At 39.1% G+C, this 12,232-nt stretch overlaps 1 non-coding gene across 1 annotated transcript; it reads left to right on the forward strand.

Moving 5' to 3' along the window:
- The first annotated feature begins 10,907 nt into the window (after nt 1-10,907).
- On the forward strand, nt 10,908-11,026 carry LOC138377733 (small nucleolar RNA SNORA26). The gene has a single exon (XR_011231887.1). It is a non-coding gene; the product is annotated as a small nucleolar RNA SNORA26 (small nucleolar RNA).
- Nucleotides 11,027-12,232: the final 1,206 nt, after the last annotated feature.

Consider the following 12,232-nt stretch of genomic DNA (forward strand, 5'->3'; position numbering starts at 1 on the left):
CAGCCAGCAATCCTGCCATAAATGAAAGGCAGAATTTGAAGACTATTCAGAGGATAAGTGGGTGTGGATAGCTGAGACTACCTAGGTCACTTTTCTCTAGTGAAAAAAGACTGAATTTATGATCTAGCATATGTTATTAATAGCTGAGGTCATGTATATATCATCTTAACCTTTGTGAGCCTGTTTTCTTATCCTTAAAATGAAATTAGATTGGGGATATTTAAGTTTTTTCCAATCTAAAGTTTAGAAAATAAGTTTATGGCATAGGAGAAAAATAGGAAGTGTGTCATATATTTTCATGTGTCTATCAATCTATCCATCCATTTACTCATTTACCCTATAAGTATTTTTTTGGGAAACGCATTATGTAAGCTACTGAAACAATGTCTAAGAGGTAGCCCTGCTTTCAGGATGTTACAGAAATCTTTCTTCTGCCAGGGTATGTTTGGGGGGAAGAGGGGCCTGGGAAGAAAGCCTTGAAGGGTCTTTACTAGCCAGTGCTAGAGGAACTGTTAATCAATTAATTAATTAATTACAATCAGCAAATGGTATCCAGTGGGGAAGTGTGGCTTAGCTTCCAAATGCTAATTATTGGCCCCTTTATGGAGCCGAGACAGGGCAAATCATTGCAGGATCCCAGATGAGTTGGCACACAGACATTGCAAGGAGGCTGTGATTCTCATTTGTATCAGCATGCTTGCCAGTTTTTATCTAGTGAGATTAATTAGAACTTTTAGAAGTGCAAGTTAGAGCCATAAAATATTAACAGTCATGTCATTGGTAATCTGTAAGTGTACTGAAATAGCTCAGGGTGATTTTAGGGTATGGTTGCTTTCACTGGTATTTGGAGGTTTAGTTTTCTACTTTCTTTCAAGGAAAGGTTCCTCAGTATCCTGCTCAGTGGCTCTGGATATTCACCAAACTGGTCTTTGACATTCAGCTTCCCTTGCTCTGCAAGTTCATGCATTCTTCTCCCTCATCCCTCTCATGCTTTCCAGAAAATGTAATGTTATCTTGGTGTCTTTGTCATATGCCTCCATTTGGAATCCCAGCTGTGACATCTGCAGGAAAACTGCCTGGCTCAGGGTTCCCAGTGATTCCTCTCATTATTACCATGACCTCTGATGCTCATTAAGTGAAACTCTGATAACTAAATCCTCTGTGAAGGTGACATTAAGAAAGGACAGGTTCACTTGCTTTACATCGTTGCACAACATATTTCCCAAATGTTCCTAGCTAGTAACTATTGTTGATCCTTGAACCTAAACTACTAGACGGAAACATCCATGTCTACTTTGAACAAGTTGCACAATTCCAGGGACAGTGACAAGTGCAAATGGTGGGTTGATGTTTCTTCCATTCACAATTGCAGTATCATGGATTTACATTCAAAGAAATGCATAATATTAGAATTTTGAGATGACCTAGTTAAAATTTCTTATGTTCAGATGAACTATCTCAGACCCTGAACTCTTACAATGTTCTGCTGGTGAAAAGCAGAACCCCTGAGGTGATTCCCACTACTGTGCTGTCTTCTAAAGGACAGTAAGACCTGGACATAACTAGAACCCAATAGGCTAATGTGAACTATTTCAGCTCTGTCATGGGAGTGAGCATCTGTCACGTTTGGGGCTTCCCGTGACTCTCTAGGTGCCTTTCTCCAGTTGGATAAATCCCTGTGTTATGAAATCTGCCTCCCCTACCAAGAAGTGTGAACTCAGACTCCTAGCCTTGTTGTCAGGAGATGTGGGCACCCTTCCCAGGTCACACCCGTCAGACACATCTGTGTTAGGCTTTGACTTGACAGTGACCAGATGATGGAACAGGTTTTGTGAGGGGATTCCGCCTCGCTGATGCTGGTGGTAGCAGTGACTCTGGTTTCTGGGGGAAGCAGTGGTGGCAAGAGTGACTTCCTGATGGCATCTGTGTTGTATGCAATTATGCTGGCAGGGAAGTCAAGCTCCCAGCATTGAGGTCTCAGTAGAGGCTGTGATTACGGTGTGGCTTTGCGAGTTGCTTCACAAAGTTCAGCCTCAAAGCCTTTCCTCTCACCCTCTCAATGAGTCTGGGAGTTACCTAAGATCTCTAGAAAATCCTTTGTAGCTTCTGTCTTTTTCTGCTTAAATTAGCCATGATGGATTCTGTTTTGTTTTTTGTTTTTGGTAATTAAACACACTGACCCTTACATATTAGTATGGGTCACCAGGAGTGGTGACTAACAATAGACCTTCAAGAAAATGGGGATCTAAAGTTTGTTATCTGAAATGAGTGGGTCTGAAGACAGTGAGAATGCAGGCAGTGTGAAAGGGGGGCTCTGGCAGCTCATGACACCAGTGGCAGGACGTTAGTTCAATGAGGACTTGGTCGTTAACTGGAATGCCATTATCTGTTGAAGGCAAAGCTTTAGGAGAAATGAATAGCTACAGCTACCATGGAATATGATAGAAACAAGAAGGTCAACTCTGTGGGGCTGTTTGTTCCTTTTAAATACTTTTGAGACAAAAAAAAAAGAGAGATTATAAACTCAAAGTCTTATATTTTGGCTTATAATATTTTCAAAGAACCAGGGAATTTCTGACTATTCTGAATGTGAAGCTCCAAAAATTGCAGCTTTGTTTTCTGTCTTACGTTCATGACCTTATTATCATGGGCTAAGAACTGTCATTACATGAGCATTCGAATTCTGATCGGGAAAGAGTAGGATCCTATGACTTGGAATGGAGCCACTTGGAGAGATTCGGATGACCTGGAGCTTGCTGAACCACCCAACCCACTGAGTGTCACTTCCAGCAGAAGCTGGCCCTCTCCACTGCCTGATGGAGCTTAGAGACCCTGTAATAGACTCACAAGTCATGTGCAAAAGGCAGTTGGTCCTTCTCATGCTAAGCTCTCTCCCACTTATTGCCTCTAAAGATTCCAGGTTATCTCTAATTGAGTTGGTTTTCATTACTTGCAACCAGAGTCTAACCAATATAGCTGCCACTTCAGGCTCCTGCTGCAACTTGGCTCTGCTATCAAAATAGAACACAACAAAACAAAACCCTGCTACCTCTCTTTTCCCCTGGTCTTCCTATTTTGGATTAGCAAGTGGTGGAGGGTAGGGCAGAACAATTGGCTATAACAAGAAATAACATACATAAATGGCTACAAGGCTATTGTCCTACCCAGGGTCCATCTTGGGAAATCATGTGTGCCTATTTTCCTTTGCATCTTCAACTATACATGGGCATTCTTTACTTACTACACAAAATTCCTTATCTCCTGTGGTAAGACTTCCTGCACATACCTCACATGGAGTTCTTATTCCATAAGCAAGTAAATTTGTCCCTGTGTAGTTTCTGGATTTGTTTGTGGAAACTTTAAGGAAGATAACCACGAAAATTCTGATACAAATCTGATGTCCTGGGAGTTGTGATAATGAGAGTGACTATGAATATTTTTTTCTAGTTCTCGCTCTTGCTCAGGCTGGTCTCGAACTCCTGAGCTCAAACGATCCACCCGCCTTGGCCTCCCAAGTGCTAGGATTACAGGCGTGAGCCACCGTGCCCAGCCTACCTGAGAGTCTTAATAGCTGCTCTAAGGCACTGGGATGGCACTTGTGAATTATAAATGGTGGTACTGACTTCCATGATATATCTTTATTACTAAAAGTTGATTTTCTTTTCTTGTTTTTTTTTTTTTTTTTTTTTTTTTTGAGACAGAATCTCGCTCTATTGTCCCAGTTAGAGTGCAGTGGTGTGATCATAGCTCACCACAACCTTGACTTCCTGGGCTCAAGCAATCCTCCTGCCTCAGTCCCCTGAGTAGCTGGGACTACAGGTATGCACCATCATGCCCAGCTAATTTTTTCTTTGTTTTTAGTAGAGATGGGGTCTCGCTTTTGCTCAGGCTGGTCTTGAACTCCTGACCTTAAGCAGCCCTCCCACCTCAGCCCCCCAGAGTGCTAGGATTACAGGAGTGAGCCACCATGCCTGGCCAACAGTTGATTTTCAAAACAGAAAATAAAGTGGTATTGTTTAGGAACTGATTCAAAGGACCTAAAACTGATCTTTAAAAGAGGCCATGGGAGAAACCACAAACTCAGACTTGAGTAACAGTACCTTGTCTACTCGCCAGCTCTCAGGAATTCGTCAGATTTGGTTGGGGGCCAGTTCTTTAGTCTCCCCACATTTACCTGTGCGAGCTTACTTCTGCTAGTTCTGCACTCATGGAAGATGCACAGCACTGCCCACCCTGTTCTGACTTTTCCTTTCATGAACTGTCTTCTTTGGGCAGATGCACATTATATGCATAGCAACTTGGTTTTCATGCAGTCAGCTTTTTCTTACCACATTTTTTTTTCTTTTGAGTAAATGCCATATCCTCATGTTACTTGGGAGAAACATCCCTGACTGATGTTTCTCGTTCTGTCACATTCTTCATCAACACCATCAGCCCAACATTAAACATGTCTGCTGTATCACACCCCTTCTCATCTTCACTACTCGTCTTCTCTGTAGAAGTTGCCCCCTAACTGTGTCCACTCAAGCCCCTGCCATTGACTCTCTACCCAGCCGCTGTAATGATCTTTCAGAAATGTGAGTCAGAGAATGGCACTGCCCAGGACCAAACTCTCCAGTGACTTCTGATCACATTTAGAATGAAATTCAAAATCCTTACCATGGCCTCTGTGATCCTCCCTGGGTCCCCTCCCACCACTCCCTGTTGCTTCCTAAGTACCCCCCAACTTGAGGTTCTTTGCACCTGCTACTTCCTCTCCTTGGAATGTTCTTTCCCCACATATTTGCAAGACTCTCCCTCACTGCATGTAGGGCTCTGCTCAAATGTCACCCCCTCATCTGACACAGTGACCCTATCATCATCTATTGTTCCTCTCTTATTTTTCCTCCTAGCACTTGTCACCATCCGGCATTAGATGACATAACTATGTGCTGGTGTATTGTTATTATCTGTGTGCTGCCTCCATCTTGCAACTGTTGTGCCCCCACTACCAAGAACAGTATCTGGGCAGATTATGTGCTCAGTAAGTTCAGCATTCATTGAATGAATGAATTTTTGAAGCTATTTTTATTCTTTCTACTTTTAAATCTGAGTGCATAGAGACTGTATCAGCACTGGAGTAACCCAGGTAATAAGACAGACAATAAGAGAATTTCATTTCAAAGAACAGCCTCCAACTATGGAATGTCATGGGCAGTGTGTGGGAAGAAAGGTTAACCAAGACAGCAGAGTTCAGGTGAGTGGGCAGTGAGAGAATCAAAAGGAGAAAGTTAATTTGAAGAGCTTTAAAATTATGAACTGAGCTTTTAATTGTACATTTAGATAACGCCAGAGAAATGAAGTGGATTTAGAAGATTTAGACCATTTTGTTGATGTTGTTCCTATTGTAGTCATCATTTTCAGCAAGATAATTTGTTAAGTACTTAGTTGGTATATGGTGTTCTTCTGGATAGCTCCAAAAAACAAGTTAAACTAATATAGTCAGTAGCATAGCAAAGTCAAGTGGAACTACTAAATTGAAGGGGCAAGGGAAAAAGGAAAATTAGATCAAAGCACCAAAAGGCAGGAGAAAAAAGCAAAACTATAAAAATCGAGAAAACAGAAAACATAAAAATATTAAAATTAGACCAGCCATATCAAGGATCATTACAATTTTAAATAGATTAAATTCTATTAAAGTAACAAAGAATCTCATATGGCATTGAAAAAGTTATAAGCTTTTTATGACATACATATAAATAGAAAACATGAAGACATTAAAAATTAGACCAGTCATATCAAGGAGCATTAAACATTTAAACAGACTAAATAAAAAATTAAATAGAATAAATTCTGTTAAAATACAAAGAATCTTATATTGCATTAAAAAAGTTATGCTTTTTACATGAAGTACATCCACACCAAAATTTCACAGGAGGGATAATAAATAAATACAGGAGGGACAAAGACAAGGAAAAATAAAGAAAGGAGGACTTGCAATAGTCAAGACAAGAAGTATTAATGGGACTAAAACAGATATTTATATGAATAAAATATATTAATAAATAAATTATAATAATAATGATTATGAATTGAGCAGCATAGCTTTAAAACACAAAGGAAAACTGATAAAAATATTAGAATTCAATAAGACAATGATAAATAGTGAGAGATATTAAATTCTTTTAAAAAGTTCTATTAAATTCTTTTAAAAAGTCAATTTCAAGTCACTACAGAATTAGAAATTTTTTAATTAATAAAAAGTGAAAAGATCAAGTAAATAGGGAAAAGACATTGACTGTAATTTGAAAATAGAGACATGATTGTTTGGAAACCATGAATTAACCAGTAAGTATAGAAAAAAAATTGAAATGTAGTCACAGATTTGTTCCCCAAAATACTCCAAGCCAGTTTCATGCTTAATAGGTTAAGTTCTATCAAAACTTCCAAAAGTTATACATAGCATAATTTTTTGTTATTCAACTGTTCCAGAGAATAGGAAAAAAAAATGGAAAGAATTTCAATTCATTCCACAAGGCTAGCATAACCTTGATGACAAAATTGGGCAGAGATACAATAAAAAGAAAATTATAAACATGGATGTAAAAACATCAAATGAAATACTAGCTAATCAAATCCAGCAATTACAAATTACTATGCAAGGAGACATAAAATTGTGAAATCTATTACCAACTATAGTGATTACTATAGTAATTCACTATACTAATAGATAGGAGCAGAAAAACAAACTTATTTTAATAGATGTAATAGCCAGTCCTGAAAAATACTTAGTAACCTAGGAACAGAAGAAAACTTCTTCACTTTGATGAAAAAGTCAACAGAAATTACCATACTTAAAGGTGAAAAAAACCAAGCCATCCTCCTTTTTTTTTTTTTTTTTTTTTAATTTACACTCTACTCTGCCTTTTTTTTTTTTTTTTTGAGACAGAATCTTGCTCTGTTGCCTGGGCTAGAGTGCCGTGGTGTCAGCCTCGCTTACAGCAACCTCAAACTCCTAGGCTCAAGCGATCCTGGGACTACAGGTGCACGCCACCACGTATGGCTAATTTTTTCTATTTTTAGTAAAGATGGGGTCTCACCCTTGCTCAGGCTGGTCTTGAACTCCTGAGCTCAAGCGATCCTCCAGCCTCGGCCTCCCAGAGTGCTAGGCTTACAAGCGTGAACCATGGAGCCCAACCAAGCCATTCTCCTTAAAGTCAGGAATAAGATGAGGATCCTGAGTATCACTACTGGTCAATATTTCTCTGCAAGCCCTAGCCAATTCAATAGTAAGGAAAGCAAACTAAGTTTCCAAAAGGAAGTGATGAACTTATCACTGTTTACAGAAGACATGATTGGTTACTTACAAAATCTATAAGAATCAACCAAAAAACTGAAAAATTTTCAGATAAAAAAGCACCATAGGATAACCAGTTATAAGTAAAACACAAATATTAATAGAACTAGCAATAATAACAATAAATTAGAAAATTTAATGGAAAAAAGAATTCTATTCAATAGCAAAATGAAACAAAAAACCGTAAGATATTTAGGAATAAGCATAACATTAAATGTGTTATATTTATTTTTCCTATAAAGAGTTCTCTAGGCCAGGCATGGTGGCTCATGCCTGTAATCCTAGTACTTTGGGAGGCCAAGGTAGGGGGATTGCTTGAGGGCAGGAGTTCAAGACCAGCCTGGGCAACATAGTGAGATCCCTGTTTCTACAAAAAAATGGAAAAATCAGCTGGATGTGGTGGTATGCACCTGTAGCCCCTGCTACTTGGGAGGCTGAGGCAGGAGGATCACTCAAACCCAGGAGTTTAGGTTGCAGTGATGACCTCACTGTACTCCAGCCTGGGAGACAGAGCAAGAGCCTGTTTCATAAAAAGGAAAAAAAAAAAAACAATTCTTTAAAACTTACTTAAGAACAAGAAGAATACCTAAATAAATGGAGATTTACACTGGTTCCTAGATAGGAAAATTCATTATTATGCACATGCTAATTCTTTCCAAAGTGATCCATAAATTCAATGGAATTTTAAATAAAATGCTAACTGATTTTTAATTACATCTTTATAAGTTGGTTCAAAAGTTTATTTAGAACAGCAAAGTGTGGGAGAAGAACCAGATATATATTTTGTTTGTTTGTTTTTGTTTTTGGAGACAGAGTATCATTCCGTTGCCCAGGCTAGAGTGCAATGGCATGATCATAGCTCACTGCGGCCTTGAACTCCTGGGCTCAAGTGCCACTATGCTTGGCTAATTTTTAAAAAATATTTTTTGTAGAGACAGGGTCTTGCTACATTGCTGAGGTTGGTCTTGAACTCCTATCCTCAAGTTATCCTCCTACCTTGGCCTCCCTTGGCTGGAATTACAGATATGAGCCACCGCACCAGACCAGATATGATTTTAAAAAAGAATGATGGCAGGGGAAACTTGCCCTCTGCGATATCAAAATTTACTGCAAAGGTATAATTAAAATTGGCGTAGGAATAAAGAATGAAACAAAAAATTCTAGAAACAAGTCAGTTCATAGTAGGTACTTAGCATTTGATAGAGATTAAATTTCAAATTAGTGGGGAAAAGGCGAAGTAAAGATTTAAACATTAAATATAAAACTACAAAAATACCAGAAAGAAATGTTGGAGATATTTTTGTAGTTTTGGTCTGAGGAAGGCTCCCCTATGCAAGACACCATCCAGAGGCCATAAAGAAAAGATTTTCAGATTTGGCCACAGAAGAAATGTAAGCTTCTGTTTGATGGGAGATACCATATGTAAAATTGAGATGTTAAGGTGATTATCTAGGAAAAGCATATAATGATAAAAATAACAAGAGCCAACATTAACATAGATGTTATTATATGTCAGGAATGGTGCCACGCATTTTACATGAATTATCTAATTACTATTGGTAAGTATTATTATTCCATTTTACAGATGGGGAAACTGAGACTTAGAGAGTTCACGTATGTACTAAAAGGGTTATATCTGTACTGAGCAGTTGTTTTTTGGCTTGTTCAGTGACCCCTTTCCCTGGCCCCAGCACTCCCTCGACATGTGAACCAAGTCAGCTAGTAAGAGTCTCTTTTGAATTTGGAGCTAGAGGAGAATAGGCCTTATCTTTGGGGTAAGAAAGCTTGAAGGATGTGATTTGTGGTTTCCTGTGGTACCAATGTTCTTGGCTACATAAAGAAAACTTGCAGAAGGATTGCATCAAGGCAGAGATAAGCACAGGTAAAAGGTAGATGGGGAAAAAGGTTTGAAGTTATTGTTTTGGTCCCTGGACCCAGGTGTGCCTGAATTTAGATCTACTCTTGGACTTCCACTTATCAGCCAATGAGTCCCCTCTTTTCTTAAGCTAATTTGGATGGTCTGTTTGACCCTTAGAAACCCAAATGTTGCACTAGACTAAAACAAGACTCCACCTACTAATTAATGAACAAAAACACAAACAAATCAATAAGCCGGTGATTAGAAACTCAATGAATGAACACCAGTGGGGGTTAATTCTGGAACTCCTATCTGGGGATCCAAGCCTCTCAGTGGGGAGGACCTGGTACAGCTTCTCCTGAGGTCTCCGTACTGCTAAGACAGTTAGCATCCAGCAACTATCTGAGTGTACAGATGGTTTTTTCTGGGATCACTTCCACCTTATTACATGGGCCTCTTATTTAGTTCTCTGAAATAATCTTCCTTAAACAAAGAGTTAGAAAAGATGAGAAATCACTAATGGCATATTGTTTCTGAAATATTAAGGAACTGAGAAAAGCTTTCTCCCATTGCATGGCTTCTGTGAGCACCTGTGGGTGTGGGTGTGGGTGTGTAGTGTGCCATGGGGTCATTAACGGACTCCTTCTCCAGTCTTCCACTGCCCTCCCACGTGGCTCGCTGCAGAGCTCTAATGAAGGCAATGGCTCCTCAAGGCATGATTTTTCTTCCTTACTGCATGGCTTCTTTGATACAGAATCAATTACAGAGTTTTATTTTATTCCCTCTCTGTAAGTCGGATGATGCTTCTTTGGTGTTGGAGAAAAAGTCCCTGGATGAGGGCTTGATTTAGAACAGAGAAATATTAATATGTCACCACAGGGTATGTGGCACTGCTAGGGACTTGTGTGCACATGTAGTGAGGACCTACTCCGCGCTCAGCATTGTAAGGATTCGGAATGAATAAGAAATGTTACTGCAAGGAAGCAGTGGTGGCTGTCTCTGACTCATCTGAGGTTGAAGACAGGGGAGAGGGAAGAGAGGATGGCAGAGCTTGTTTTGGAACTGAAGACTTCAAAAGCATATTTTGGACACTTGCTCCTTTGGGACAGGAAGGAAGAAGTGTAAGATGGGTGCAGCTGTACATACATTTGTAGGATACTGGTAACAACCTGAATTTAACACAAGCTCCCTTTGTCTCTTTACATGTAACATGTTGAGCTAGAAGCAATGGCAACCTGTTAGGAAGCAGCATCTATGATGTCCAGTTCTACTAAAAGGAACCAGGGCTCCTTGGAAAACTGTTATTCCAAGCATGGGCAGAAGAATTTCAAAGGCTAATAGGGCAAGTCAAAGGAGTACATCACTCTTTCCTGTGCCCTTTTAAGACTGACGCAGTGCTTTTTTTTTTTTTTTTTTTAGACAGAGTCTCACTCTGTTGCCCTGACTAGAGTGCTATCAGCCAGGCTCACAGAAACCTCAAACTCCTCGGCTCAAGCAATCATTTTGCCTCAGCCTCCCGAGTAGCTGGGACTACAGGCATGCGCCACCATGCCCGGCTAATTTTTTCTATATATTTTTAGTTGTCCAGCTAATTTCTTTCTATTTTTAGTGGAGATGGGGTCTTGCTCTTGCTCAGGCTGGTCTCGAACTCCTGACCTCAAGGGATCCTCCCACCTCGGCCTCCCAGAGTGCTAGGATTACAGGTGTGAGCCACCACGCCTGGCCTGCAGCAGTGCTTTAAGAGGCTAACACACAAGCATAAAGTAAGTTTCCATAAAACCCAGAGAAGAAATTATAAAACTCCTCTTTGGATCCTGTGTGGAGTCACAGCTTAAGAAAAAAAAAGGGGGGGATACAGAACAAATTCTAAAAGGCTACTCCTGACTAAACTTAGGATAACTTTAGTATTAGAAAGTAGGACTCCAGTAGATTGAAACACATTGAGCATACAAAAATCTATGCGTTCATGATACTGTAATACTCCCAAAATTTTTCAGTTAGTTTAGAGGTGCTTAGGGAATCAATTTATTATTCTGATATCAATAAAGGGAAGAAATCAAGTATTTATCCTGCCTTTCCAAAAGTGAGTGGGAAATTCTTCTCTGTAGAAGAATCATAGCTAATACGTGACAAAGGAATGAAAACATTAGTATATCACCATGTGGTCACCCCTAATGAAATAATCAGTCTAGGCAATGATTATCAATGTCTGCTACAATTATTAGGTGAAATGTTACAGAGAACTTTATAACAGATGGATCAGGCTGACAACATTTCAACTCAGTAATCAATTGGAGAGTTTGACATTTTGTGCCTCTTGACTACAAAGCAAAAGAAAGTTCACAGCATCACCTACACAGTATTCTTGGGGAAAAAAACCCTAACTCTCACGAAGCTTCTGAGATTTTTCTAACAGTTTACAGAAAAAATGGGGGCTAAAGGAACACATGAAAGGATACCATGAGGATATAATGTAAAATTGTATCACACAAATGACCACCACATTGTCATTTAGTCACAACTAAATGTGTGCCCTTGATTAGATACTGATTCAAACACACTGAAAAGGTATTTTTGAGGCATTATGGAAATGTGAACATGCCTGAATAGTGGGTGGTATGAAGGAATGATTGTTTATTTTGTTGGATGTAGTAATGGTGTTAAGGTTATATTTTAAAAAATATCTTTAACTATATTATTAATAGAATGACACACCAAAGCACTTATAAGTGAAATGATATGTCTGGGATTTGCTCTAAAACGCTCTAGTAAAAAGAAAAAAAGAAAGCGGAGATGGTGGGGAAGAGGTCAAAAAGTATGGCAGAAATATAGAGAATTCGATGATGGATATATGGGGGGGCTTAATACACTATTTTCCTACTTTTGTGAATTTTTGAGAATTTCTTTAATAGAACTACTTAATGTTTAATCCTGCTTTGTTTTCTCCCTTATGAGGTATTTCCTGCTATAGAGTAGGGTTATGCACTTCATGCTCTATCTCAAAGTATCTTTGGAGATAAAAGTAAACCAAGTCTCTC

Source organism: Eulemur rufifrons, chromosome 29 (genome assembly GCF_041146395.1).
Source record: "Eulemur rufifrons isolate Redbay chromosome 29, OSU_ERuf_1, whole genome shotgun sequence".
In the NCBI taxonomy this organism is placed as follows: domain Eukaryota; kingdom Metazoa; phylum Chordata; class Mammalia; order Primates; family Lemuridae; genus Eulemur; species Eulemur rufifrons.